Source organism: Clarias gariepinus, chromosome 1, assembly GCF_024256425.1.
Source record: "Clarias gariepinus isolate MV-2021 ecotype Netherlands chromosome 1, CGAR_prim_01v2, whole genome shotgun sequence".
NCBI lineage: Eukaryota > Metazoa > Chordata > Actinopteri > Siluriformes > Clariidae > Clarias > Clarias gariepinus.
This window is the reverse complement of record NC_071100.1, coordinates 11123287-11132849: the sequence shown is the minus strand read 5'-3', so window position 1 is coordinate 11132849 and position 9563 is coordinate 11123287.

The window sequence follows — 9563 nt, the reverse complement described above, 5'->3', positions numbered from 1 at the left end:
CAAGGACGAGTCAGCAGAAGAAAACCTTACTTTGATCCCCATCATAAAATCCCACATCAGAAGTATACAACAGAACATTTACAGAAGCCTGAGACGTGGTTTGAAAACAAGTGGACTGATGAAGGTAAAATAGAACTCTTTGGCCACAATCAGCAAAGGCATGTTTGGAGAAAAAAGGAGCAGCGTTTCATAAAAAGAACACCTTGCCAACTATTAAGCATGGGGTTGGATCTATCATGTTTTGGGGTTGTGTTGCAGCCAGTGGCACAGAAAACATTGCACAGGTGGAAGGAAGAATGGATTCCAGTAAAAACCAGCAAATTCTGAAAGCAAACATCACACCATCTGTAAAAAGCTGAAGCTGAAAAGAGGGCGGCTTCTACAACAAGACAATGATCCTAAACATACTGTACCTCAAAATCCACTAAGGAATACCTCAAGAGACACAAGCTGAAGGTTTTGTAACGGCCATCACAGATTTAAAAATCATTGAAAATTTGTGGGTAGATCTTAAAAGAGCTGTGCATGCAAGACGATCATAGAATATTACAGAACTAAAAGCCCTTTGCAAAAGGTATTTATCAGGGGGGGCCTAAATTTTTGCAATATTTATCACCAAGATAACCTTGGTGAACTTTACACGTGGACCACTTTTGGTAAGTATATACTGTATCTGTTTCCAGGCAGGATTCCTTAACAGATGGCTGCACATTGTTACCGGAATTTGTTTAACTTGAGCCAAAATTCAGCAATGACAATGTGTGTGAGCTTTATGTTTGTAATCGTAACCCTGCTTAAGGGTCTAAACATGAAAAAAAAAGTCTTAAACATCACCACCAGAATGAGAATTAGATGTAACAGTTGGTACAGTATGTTTACATTCAATAAATGAATGTGTGTGTGTGTGTGTGTGTGTGTGTGTGTGTGTGTGTGTGTGTGTGTGTGTGTGTGTGTGTGTGGGTGTGTACTGTATATCTGTTTGTGAGAGAAAGATACTTACATTGAAAATCATTCTTTGGGGGTTCAGGTATGGAAGGTTTCTGGTCAAATAGTCTATCTACTAAAACACAAACACATCAGAGTTACGATTTCACAACAATACAAAATGTAACTGACATTTTTATCAAAAGCAATTGATTAGCTAAAACAGGTGTGTGTGTGTGTGTGTGTGTGTGTGTGTGTGTGTGTGTGTGTGTGTGTCTATGTGTGTGTGTGTGTCTATGTGTGTGTGTGTGTGTGTGTGTGTGTGTTTGTGTGTGTGTGTGTGGGTGTGTGTGTGTCTGTCTGTCTATGTGTGTGTGTGTGTGTGTGTGTGTGTGTGTGTCTGTGTGTGTGTGTGTGTGTGTGTCTGTCTGTCTGTCTATGTGTGTGTGTGTGTGTGTGTGTGTGTGTGTCTGTCTGTCTGTCTATGTGTGTGTGTGTGTGTGTGTGTGTGTGTGTGTGTGTGTGTTTATGTGTTTGAAAGTGAAAGATGCGTACACTGAAAAGATTTCTTTTGTGCATCAGAATCAGAAAGTTTCTCGGTAGTGGCCTTAACTACAAAAACACAAAATTCCAGCCACAGTCAAACAGATTGTTAAAAAGATCAATAAAGATAGAAGAAAGACCAATCAGATATTCATTTTAAAACAGCTGATCAGCTGAAACAGGAGTGAGTGAGTGAGTGAGTGAGTGAGTGAGTGAGTGATAAATAAATAAATAAATAAATAAATAAACTTACTTTGAACATCTTCTTTCTTTTGAAGTGCAGGTGTGGGAGCCGCAAAGGGAAAGTTACCTACAGAAACACAATCAGTGCAAAAATAAATGTGAAAATGCCATGAATGTTTTTAAAAGGAAGAACTAGTAACTAATATTTCACCTCCAAAGTTTTACACACAGAGAGAGAGAGAGAGAGAGAGAGGGAGAGACTTACTTATCGTGGAAGTGGGGACAGGATGTGGGTTGATCTGGGCATTACTAACTACAGAAACACAAATAATTGCAGTTAAATTAAATATGAGATTTATTATTTTTTTAAAGCACATCATTTCTCTTCAGTGGCATCATTAGGTACAATCATTTTGGCTTTCAGTGGTGAACAGTGACACGAGCGGTGCAACACAAACACAAACAATGGAATAACAGCATACACTTCTTTATTATCTTAAAGAAGAAAAATGGAAAAGGAAAAAGTAAAGTGATCCACCTACGTTGAAAAGTTTCTTTCTTTGTGGGTTCAGTGGTGAACAATGGCAGGGATGGTACTATGGAAACAAATCCAATTTAATAAATGTAATAGAAATTTAATAGCTCATTAAATACTTTCCATAATAAATCATCAAAATGCCAAAATAAACACTATGCAGTATACACTATCATAGAAGGAGAGGAGGAAGGCGTGTTCGAAAGCAGAAAGAGAAGAGGAAAGGCAAGAGTTTAGGAGTGATAGTAGGGACTTTGAATGTTGAGACTATGACAGGGAAGGGAAGAGAGTTAGTTGCTATGATGCAGAGAAGGAAGGTGGATATACTGTGTGTCCAGGAGACCAGGTGGAGAGGTAGCAAGGCCAGAAGCTTAGGATCAGGGTTCAAATTGTTTTACCATGGTGTGGATAGGAAAAGAAATAGAGTTGGAGTTATTTTGAAAGAGGAGTTTGTAAGGAATGTTCTAGAGGTGAAGAGAGTATCAGATACCGTGGTAAGTCTGAAGCTGGAAATTAAGGTGTGATGTTGAATGTTGTTAGTGTTTATGCCCCACAGGTAGGATGTGAGTTAGAAGAGAAGGAGAAATTCTGGAGTGAGTTAGTGAGTGATGCATAGCATCCCCAGAGGGGAGAGAGTGGTGATTGGTGCAGACTTCAATGGACATGTTGGGGAAGGGAACAGAGGTGATGAAAATGTAATGGGCAGGTTTGGTCTTCAGGACAGGAATGTAGAAGGACAGATGGTGGTGGACTTTGCAAAGAGGATGGAAATGGCAGTGGTAAATACTTTCTTCCAGAAGAGGCAGGAACATAGGGTGACATATAAGAGTGGAGGCAGAAGCACTCAGGTCGACTACATCTTGTGTCGACGTTGTAATCTGAAAGAGATCAGTGACTGCAAAGTGTTGGTAGGGGAGAGTGTGGCCAGACAACACAGAATGGTCATGTGTAAAATAACCCTGGTGGTGAGGAAGGCGAAGAGGACAAAGGCAGAGCAGAGGACAAAGTGGTGGAAGCTGAGAAAGGAAGAATGTTGTGAAGTCTTTAGGGAGGAGTTGAGACAGGCTATGGGTGGTCAGGAGGTGCTTTTAGTTGACTGGACAACTACAGCCAATGTGGTCAGGAAGACAGGTAGGAGGGTACTTGGTGTATCATCAGGTAAGGGGAAAGTGGACAAGGAGACTTGCTGGTGAAATGAGGAAGTCCAGGAGTGTATACAGGGAAAGAGGCTAGCTAAGAAGAAGTGGGATACTGAGAGGACTGAAGAGAGTAGACAGGAGTACAGGGAGATGCAGCATGTAAAGGTAGAGGTGGAAATGTACTGACAGATGCCAGGAGGGTGATGGGAAGATGGAAGGAGTACTTTAAGGAGTTGATGAATGAGGAAAACGATTTTTTCCAAAAAAAACAAACAGCTCAGCTTTGCTTGATGGTTTGTGACCCTCCATCTTCTTCTGAAAGACCATATACAGTCTTATGCAAAGGTTTGGGCATGCCTTGTTAAATAAAAGATTTTGGTAAAATTTTTATTTTTAATTGAAAAGATGTTAACACAGTCTCTCTTGGAATTGAAAAAATGCCAATATTTTCAGCAAACACCAGTTCCGACTGGTTAAAAAGGGACACATAAAGCCAGCTAAATATGAGAGGAAGTTTTGTAAGTTCTGTTTATGCTAAAATACCCCAAGGCGCTCGGACGAAAAAGGAAGAAAAGGTGAAGAGTTTGGACCAGATCGACCTGATCTTCAAATTGAGCAGCAGTCAAGTGATCGCGGCCGAGCTTACACTCTGTGCTTTTCCAGAACTTCTTATGGCAAGTGGAGCTGACTGACTGGATGCGATGTGAGTTATGCTGTTATTTCATACTGCTAGTAATGATGCTTAATCAGCCGATAAATGGCTATTTACATGCGATTATTAATACTTCTTAGATCTGTGCATGGCAACAGCTGTCATTAGTAAAGGCCAATTTCAAAGCATTACAAATATTTTGACTCTTCAAACCTTATGCACACACTTGCGGACACTCAACAACCATGGGTTTCTCTAAGCAGCTGTTTAAGATTCTAAAAATGAAAGTTATTGATGCCCACAATGCAGGAGAAGGCTACAAGAAGATAGGAAAGAATTGTCAGCTTGCAGCTTCCACAGTGAGAAATGTAATTAAGAGATGGCAGTTCAGGGGAACTATGGAGGTTAGGATGAGATCTGGAAGACCAAGAAAACTCTCAGTGAGAACTGCTCATATGCTGGTCAGAAAAACAAATCAAACCCCCCATTTGACTGCACAAAAACCTGCAGGAAGATTTAGCAGACTCAGGAGTGGTGGTGCACCTTTCCACAAGACCTTCAAGGACGAGTCAGCAGAAGAAAACCTTACTTTGATCCCCATCATAAAATCCCACATCAGAAGTATACAACAGAACATTTACAGAAGCCTGAGACGTGGTTTGAAAACAAGTGGACTGATGAAGGTAAAATAGAACTCTTTGGCCACAATCAGCAAAGGCATGTTTGGAGAAAAAAGGAGCAGCGTTTCATAAAAAGAACACCTTGCCAACTATTAAGCATGGGGTTGGATCTATCATGTTTTGGGGTTGTGTTGCAGCCAGTGGCACAGAAAACATTGCACAGGTGGAAGGAAGAATGGATTCCAGTAAAAACCAGCAAATTCTGAAAGCAAACATCACACCATCTGTAAAAAGCTGAAGCTGAAAAGAGGGCGGCTTCTACAACAAGACAATGATCCTAAACATACTGTACCTCAAAATCCACTAAGGAATACCTCAAGAGACACAAGCTGAAGGTTTTGTAACGGCCATCACAGATTTAAAAATCATTGAAAATTTGTGGGTAGATCTTAAAAGAGCTGTGCATGCAAGACGATCATAGAATATTACAGAACTAAAAGCCCTTTGCAAAAGGTATTTATCAGGCGGGGGGCGGGGGGGGCTAAATTTTTGCAATATTTATCACCAAGATAACCTTGGTGAACTTTACACGTGGACCACTTTTGGTAAGTATATACTGTATCTGTTTCCAGGCAGGATTCCTTAACAGATGGCTGCACATTGTTACCGGAATTTGTTTAATTTGAGCCAAAATTCAGCAATGACAATGTGTGTGAGCTTTATGTTTGTAATCGTAACCCTGCTTAAGGGTCTAAACATGAAAAAAAAAGTCTTAAACATCACCACCAGAATGAGAATTAGATGTAACAGTTGGTACAGTATGTTTACATTCAATAAATGTGTGTGTGTGTGTGTGTGTGTGTGTGTGTGTACTGTATATCTGTTTGTGAGAGAAAGATACTTACATTGAAAATCATTCTTTGGGGGTTCAGGTATGGAAGGTTTCTGGTCAAATAGTCTATCTACTAAAACACAAACACATCAGAGTTACGATTTTACAACAATACAAAATGTAACTGACATTTTTATCAAAAGCAATTGATTAGCTAAAACAGGTGTGTGTGTGTGTGTGTGTGTGTGTGTGTGTGTGTGTGTGTGTGTGTGTGTGTGTGTGTGTGTGTGTGTCTGTCTGTCTGTCTATGTGTGTGTGTGTATGTGTGTGTGTGTGTGTGTGTCTGTCTGTCTATGTGTGTGTGTGTGTGTGTGTGTGTGTGTTTATGTGTTTAAAAGTGAAAGATGCTTACACTGAAAAGATTTCTTTTGTGCATCAGAATCAGAAAGTTTCTGGGTAGTGGCCTTAACTACAAAAACACAAAATTCCAGCCACAGTCAAACAGATTATTAAAAAGATCAATAAAGATAGAAGAAAGACCAATCAGATATTCATTTTAAAACAGCTGATCAGCTGAAACAGGAGTGAGTGAGTGAGTGAGTGAGTGATAAATAAATAAATAAATAAATAAATAAACTTACTTTGAACATCTTCTTTCTTTTGAAGTGCAGGTGTGGGAGCCGCAAAGGGAAAGTTACCTACAGAAACACAATCAGTGCAAAAATAAATGTGAAAATGCCATGAATGTTTTTAAAAGGAAGAACTAGTAACTAATATTTCACCTCCAAAGTTTTACACAGAGAGAGAGAGAGAGAGAGAGAGGGAGAGACATACTTATTGTGGAAGTGGGGACAGGATGTGGGTTGATCTGGGCATTACTAACTACAGAAACACAAATAATTGCAGTTAAATTAAATATGAGATTTATTATTTTTTTAAAGCACATCATTTCTCTTCAGTGGCATCATTAGGTACAATAATTTTGGCTTTCAGTGGTGAACAGTGACACGAGCGGTGCAACACAAACACAAACAATGGAATAACAGCATACACTTCTTTATTATCTTAAAGAAGAAAAATGGAAAAGGAAAAAGTAAAGTGATCCACCTACGTTGAAAAGTTTCTTTCTTTGTGGGTTCAGTGGTGAACAATGGCAGGGATGGTACTATGGAAACAAATCCAATTTAATAAATGTAATAGAAATTTAATAGCTCATTAAATACTTTCCATAATAAATCATCAAAATGCCAAAATAAACACTATGCAGTATACACTATCATAGAAGGAGAGGAGGAAGGCGTGTTCGAAAGCAGAAAGAGAAGAGGAAAGGCAAGAGTTTAGGAGTGATAGTAGGGACTTTGAATGTTGAGACTATGACAGGGAAGGGAAGAGAGTTAGTTGCTATGATGCAGAGAAGGAAGGTGGATATACTGTGTGTCCAGGAGACCAGGTGGAGAGGTAGCAAGGCCAGAAGCTTAGGATCAGGGTTCAAATTGTTTTACCATGGTGTGGATAGGAAAAGAAATAGAGTTGGAGTTATTTTAAAAGAGGAGTTTGTAAGGAATGTTCTAGAGGTGAAGAGAGTATCAGATACTGTGGTAAGTCTGAAGCTGGAAATTAAGGTGTGATGTTGAATGTTGTTAGTGTTTATGCCCCACAGGTAGGATGTGAGTTAGAAGAGAAGGAGAAATTCTGGAGTGAGTTAGATGAAGTGATGCAGAGCATCCCCAGAGGGGAGAGAGTGGTGATTGGTGCAGACTTCAATGGACATGTTGGGGAAGGGAACAGAGGTGATGAAAATGTGATGGGCAGGTTTGGTCTTCAGGACAGGAATGTAGAAGGACAGATGGTGGTGGACTTTGCAAAGAGGATGGAAATGGCAGTGGTAAATACTTTCTTCCAGAAGAGGCAGGAACATAGGGTGACATATAAGAGTGGAGGCAGAAGCACTCAGGTCGACTACATCTTGTGTCGACGTTGTAATCTGAAAGAGATCAGTGACTGCAAAGTGTTGGTAGGGGAGAGTGTAGCCAGACAACACAGAATGGTCGTGTGTAAAATAACCCTGGTGGTGAGGAAGGCGAAGAGAACAAAGGCAGAGCAGAGGACAAAGTGGTGGAAGCTGAGAAAGGAAGAATGTTGTGAAGTCTTTAGGGAGGAGTTGAGACAGGCTATGGGTGGTCAGGAGGTGCTTTTAGTTGACTGGACAACTACAGCCAATGTGGTCAGGAAGACAGGTAGGAGGGTACTTGGTGTATCATCAGGTAAGGGGAAAGTGGACAAGGAGACTTGGTGGTGAAATGAGGAAGTCCAGGAGTGTATACAGGGAAAGAGGCTAGCTAAGAAGAAGTGGGACACTGAGAGGACTGAAGAGAGTAGACAGGAGTACAGGGAGATGCAGAGTAAGGTGAAGATAGAGGTGGCAAAGGCCAAACAAAGAGCATATGAGGACTTTTATGCTAGGCTGGACAGTAAGGAGGGAGAGGTGGATCTGTACAGGTTGGCAAGGCAGAGAGATAGAGATGGGAAGAATGTGCAGCAGGTTAGAGTGATTAAGGATAGAGATGGAAATGTACGGACAGATGCCAGGAGGGTGATGGGAAGATGGAAGGAGTACTTTAAGGAGTTGATAAATGAGGAAAACGATTTTTTCCAAAAAAAGCAAACAGCTCAGCTTTGCTTGATGGTTTGTGACCCTCCATCTTCTTCTGAAAGACTATATACAGTCTTATGCAAAGGTTTGGGCATGCCTTGTTAAATAAAAGATTTTGGTAAAATTTTTATTTTTAATTGAAAAGATGTTAACACAGTCTCTCTTGGAATTGAAAAAATGCCAATATTTTCAGCAAACACCAGTTCCGACTGGTTAAAAAGGGACACATAAAGCCAGCTAAATATGAGAGGAAATTTTGTAAGTTCTGTGCTAAAATACCCCATGCGCAAGGCGATCGGACGAAAAAGAAAGAAAAGGTGAAGAGTTTGGACCAGATCGACCTGATCTTCAAATTGAGCAGCAGTCAAGTGATCGCGGCCGAGCTTACACTCTGTGCTTTTCCAGAACTTCTTATGGCAAGTGGAGCTGACTGACTGGATGCGATGTGAGTCATGCTGTTATTTCATACTGCTAGTAATGATGCTTAATCAGCCGATAAATGGCTATTTACATGCGATTATTAATACTTGTTAGATCTGTGCATGGCAACAGCTGTCATTAGTAAAGGCCAATTTCAAAGCATTACAAATATTTTGACTCTTCAAACCTTATGCACACACTTGCGGACACTCAACAACCATGGGTTTCTCTAAGCAGCTGTTTAAGATTCTAAAAATGAAAGTTATTGATGCCCACAATGCAGGAGAAGGCTACAAGAAGATAGGAAAGAATTGTCAGCTTGCAGCTTCCACAGTGAGAAATGTAATTAAGAGATGGCAGTTCAGGGGAACTATGGAGGTTAGGATGAGATCTGGAAGACCAAGAAAACTCTCAGTGAGAACTGCTCATATGCTGGTCAGAAAAACAAATCAAACCCCCCATTTGACTGCACAAAAACCTGCAGGAAGATTTAGCAGACTCAGGAGTGGTGGTGCACCTTTCCACAAGACCTTCAAGGACGAGTCAGCAGAAGAAAACCTTACTTTGATCCCCATCATAAAATCCCACATCAGAAGTATACAACAGAACATTTACAGAAGCCTGAGACGTGGTTTGAAAACAAGTGGACTGATGAAGGTAAAATAGAACTCTTTGGCCAAAATCAGCAAAGGCATGTTTGGAGAAAAAAGGAGCAGCGTTTCATAAAAAGAACACCTTGCCAACTATTAAGCATGGGGTTGGATCTATCATGTTTTGGGGTTGTGTTGCAGCCAGTGGCACAGAAAACATTGCACAGGTGGAAGGAAGAATGGATTCCAGTAAAAACCAGCAAATTCTGAAAGCAAACATCACACCATCTGTAAAAAGCTGAAGCTGAAAAGAGGGCGGCTTCTACAACAAGACAATGATCCTAAACATACTGTACCTCAAAATCCACTAAGGAATACCTCAAGAGACACAAGCTGAAGGTTTTGTAACGGCCATCACAGATTTAAAAATCATTGAAAATTTGTGGGTAGATCTTAAAAGAGCTGTGCATGC